This window comes from Lactuca saligna, chromosome 3, assembly GCF_052625555.1.
Source record: "Lactuca saligna cultivar CGN05327 chromosome 3, ASM5262555v1, whole genome shotgun sequence".
Classification (NCBI taxonomy): domain Eukaryota; kingdom Viridiplantae; phylum Streptophyta; class Magnoliopsida; order Asterales; family Asteraceae; genus Lactuca; species Lactuca saligna.
The window spans coordinates 85385960-85390979 of record NC_136419.1 but is presented as its reverse complement, the minus strand read 5'-3'; positions in this window follow the sequence as shown (position 1 = coordinate 85390979).

Below are 5020 nucleotides of genomic sequence, written 5' to 3'. Positions count from 1 at the left end.
TACAATTAAATCGGCACCTTCCTGTGATACTGTGAAGAACCTAAAACACATAACACAGTAAGCACAAAGCTTAGTGAGTTCCCCAAAATACCACACACAGCTCATTAGCCACTCGAGGCTATACTCAATAAGACCCTCCGGTCAATATGTCTTAGTGGAACCCTCTGGTCCTACAACTTGGGTGCACCCTCCAATCTTAACTTAGTAGCTCAGAATAATAAACATCACAAATCACAAAAATATAATGCAGGATATCACAATACTCAATATAAACACATAAGACCCTCTGGTCACACAAAGATTTCCACTCTAGGTAAAGTATAGTGAGAAGACTCATCTCGAAGCAAGCAAGCAAATACACCTCATACACGAATCACCAATCTAGCCTCGGCCTAACACATATGATAATTATCTCTATATAAATCACAACTCTAAATAAACTCATACTAGACCTTCTTTACCTTCCGAGAAGGGTAAAAGACCATTCTACCCCTCCATGGTCTCCATTATTCACATTTGCTCAAAACCCTAAAAGTCAACTCGAGTCAACAGTCCATGTTGACCCAACCCGTCGAGTGCATCAAAGCAACTTGTCGAGTCCTCTCGTTTCCTCAGAAGCCTCATGAAAACGAACTCAACTAGTCAAGTTGACCCATCAACACGCCAAGTTACAACATGCTCAAACTCGTCGAGATAAACCCTAACCGACTCGTCGAGTCGGCTCATCGAATCGTCGAGTCCCTTAAGTCAAATTCTCATTCAGACAATTTAAGGCAGGAAATGCTACTCCATACTCTGGATCTGACCTCCTAAAGCTTGAATATCATGTAAAGCTTTCAGCTTTACATTCATGCATATCATATTGGCTCAATAATGGCAATACAAGCTCTTACAACGGTTTGGCGCTCAAAAGCTTGCCTCTAGCTCCATAAATCTTAGGTATTTAGTATCACAAGACCTCCTACAGTCCATATCTGAGGTTTCAACCTCAAGATATGCTCAAGGGACTTAATAACACAATATGGATGGGAGAAAACCCTAAAAACTTCCCCAACCCAAGATCTATACAAAGAATGATCAAGTTAGCATCTCTTACCTCCAACAGAAGCTAACCACTGAAAAATCTCTGGATCCAAACTCCCATCCCTAGACCAAGCTAAGATGCTCTCCAAATATTCTTCCAAAGTTGTACAAGAACACCCAAAATAGTCTTTTTCTCTCTCACAATGGATGGAACCGATCTAGGGTTTCTCATAGGGATCTTTGGAGATAAGGGAGGCGGAAATGAGGGTTTAAGGCCCTTTAAATAGGACACAAAATAGGAAAATTAGGGTTTCTCTAATCAGCTCCAACTCGTCGAGATGGTCTCTCTACTCGCCGAGTTGGTCACTAAACCCACACGGCCAAAACGACTGCATCGCCGAGTGAGGCATGTAACTCGTCGAGTTGCTCTGCTAAGGAACATGAATTTCTCAAATATGATACTTGGAAATTTCGGGATGTTACATGTTTCTTTTTCGTAATCTGACACCATCTCGTCTTTACCGCTTGATTCCCCAATTGCTTTGTCCTTTTTGCGAATAATCGATTCCGGATCTTCCATAGGTGGTACTATAATGGAACTGGATTTCCTAGTCATAAGCTTCCTAAAACAAAACCAAAATCACGTGTAAAACGAACAAAAATGAAGAAAAAACAAAACTGGAATCAAGACGAACTCGTCGAGTTCAGAATTGCACTCATTGAGTTCAACGCAAAAATAGAAAATATAAAAACAAAAAAAAACATATAACTTTATGTGAGACAAATCTCACACAAAGAGTCTATAGCACTAGCAAATAATATTAACTATTTAGAACCGTTCCCCTATAACGGCACCAAAAACATGATACGTGTTATTGTACTAGTTTTAACCCTACTAACTTAAACACAAAAACAAACAAACGAAAGGCAGTGTACCTATCGATTAGCATTTTAGTTCAGGAAAGTAGGGTATCGAACACATGAAACGGTAAACAATTAAGATTGATCCTAATATTGTCTATATCAAACAATATTTAAAAGGAGAGTCTCTATTTTTGCATGACTAGAAACTTAAGCAATTACTAAACACTTAAACAAAGGACAATTAACAACTACAAGAGAAGCAAAAGACAACTAGATTCAATAAGATAAAAGAGACTTCCGTTTAGATTCGATTCACTTATTCCTATGGTTGATTTGTGGCAAGTGCAATGGATTAATATATCAATGGTTACTGATTTCTAATATGATTAGTTTCATGTTCAGTATTACTAATCTTTTAGCAAACAAGTTAATTCAAACAGTGGCCAATTAATTAAACTAACAGGTTTCCTAGTGTTCAGTTCGAATCAAGTAAGACTTGTAATATTAGTTAACTAAATTGTATAATAACTCATATGTGGTTGGTCATCACACATGCTCATACATTAACTTACTTATTTTCTAGTTAACCCTACATTATGTTCACAACACTAGGCATACAATCTTATTTTTACAAAACTATAAGATTTAAGCAATCAAGAAGATGCTCATGCAACTAAATTAACTTAGTTATTAACAGAAAATAATTATCATTAACACATAAGGATATTTTAACAACCTTAACAAGATAAATAACCATATCAATATAATCCAAAGCCACTAATCAAACCATATTCATAAGATCATCTTGTCTAAATAGAAGTATGGAGTTTTAGCCCATAACTTCAACAAATAACCCATAACTTCAACAAATAATATCATAAAAACGAAACTCGTCAATGTAGAAATAATGTAAACAAGATAATTAAGTAAATTACTAATGATTTTACCTTTATATCTCTTCAATTCCAAGCCTCTAGTTGAATTTCGAAAACGACAGCTTCTAAGAATCTCTCTGGCCTCCAAAAGTCGCTAAAAGCCTCTAGCAAAAGTTAGGGTTTCGAATGAAAACAATCTATATATAGATTTTGAAAATAGGCTCAACTCGTTGAGTTTTATGAAAAACTCGCCAAGTTCTTTACTTAAAACACATGTACGAAAACACATCAAGTTGGGACACCAAAATCGTCGAGTTCTTCTTTATTTTTGTTTTCTTTCTTCAAAATCCAATTTCCAAGCTTCCAATTGCTAGATACGATTCATTTCACGTCCGAGCATGTCTTTGTTACTAAAAATGAAATTTTAAACTAATTAAGCACTATATGTTCATTATTTAAGATAAAATCAACATAAAATATTAAGATAATGCAAGAATTTTATGATTAAATATGTCCACTTCAGAATGTTTCCTATTCATTCCACCAACATTCAAAAGCGATAATTGGAATTGGAAATCTAATTCCTTTATAATGTTCTCAATTTGTAGAAGGTTTAAGAATCCCATAATTGTTTTCCTCCATATTATTCATATGATAAACCAAGTCGAAATTATCATAAATTCTAATGAAAGATCCAAGCACAAGATCCATAACAAGACTCTTGTCAAGGGAACTATTATTGATTTTCAAATCACTCTCGTCTTGACTTTTGGTAAAACATTTAACTCAAATGCAAATTCATTTCATATGTTCACATTTTCACAAAAGGTCATTTTGTAACATTAAGCACATAAACATAATTATGTAAGAGAACCTTTTGACAGATCTACATTAGTTAAAAGTTTACTAGACAATAATTAGTTCTATCATTTTCAGAGACGATAGCCCGAGTCTTAATTTATAAAATTTACAAGACTTAATGTTTCAAAGAATTGTATTAATTTTTGTGATAAAAACCGGGCAACATAATGACGGTAATTCGGACAAAACCAAGTTTTCCTAATGTAAAACCAACAATTCCAAATATACTAACAAGCCTAAATAGATGTTTAGTTATTGATTCTAAAATACGAAACTGAGGTTATAAACTATATACCTGACAAGATTTTAGCGTTCATAATATGATTTGGAATTAATGCGATGTTTATTTTTCTCGTAATCATCTAATAAATGTAAATGGTTTGATAAAAAAACATTTATGTATTATTTTTACTATTTTTTATCAAACAATATATACGCGTTATTATAAAAACTGGTAGATAATAAATCAACATTTTTATAACATCAAAATGATCATTTGACACAATATATAACCATCTTTATAAAAATTGGTAGATAATACATCAAACATTTTTTTATAAAATTCAAGACATGTACTTGCTTGTATATCAAACATTTTCAACTAATGTATAAGTTTCTAAAATAGTGAACATATATTTTACAACGAAATGACGTCGTAACTACTTTCTTTACCGTTACGTTTATAAGCAATAACTGGTTATTGTTGTTTATATAAATAAAAAAACTATATTTTTAGTCATTTTAACACATAAAAACATAAATCTTTACATTTTATTCAATCTGTAAGTTTATATTGAATCTAGTCGTTTTTAACAACTCAAAATATAAACTTGACGTAACTAAGAAACGTATACCCGAAGCTAGTAGGTTTTTAACTTGAATCTAGTCATTTTTAACAACTCAAAATATAAATGGGGGCACGTGGATGGCAGGTTGGTCCACTTTTTGAGCTATTTTGCGACAAGAAATATGAGAGAGATACATGAGGTTTTTTAGTTGAAGCTAGGAGGTTCGAGAGTGATTATATGTGGCTGGAACCGGTGGCAATCGATGCTCTCCGACTTGCTCCTTTCTCATTGATTAAGACTCAACGAGGTTGTTTGGCATTGAGGATGGCAATATCAATCGGAAGAGGAGGGTGGAAGGAGGTGTATGTGGTGGTGTAGCATGAAGAAGAGAGTACGGAGGAGGCTGCCACAACCAGCTGCTCTCCGGTTTCCTTCCCTTCGCTGGTGAAGTAAGAAAGAAGACAGAAAGAGTTTAAGAGTGAAAGGTGAAGAGAATGAGAGATGTAGAGAATGGTTGTTGTGATCTTTGTGATATTATGTGGATTTTTGCAAATACTTCATAGATTTGGGATATCATTTATTGCATGTGTAAAGATAGAGAAAGATATG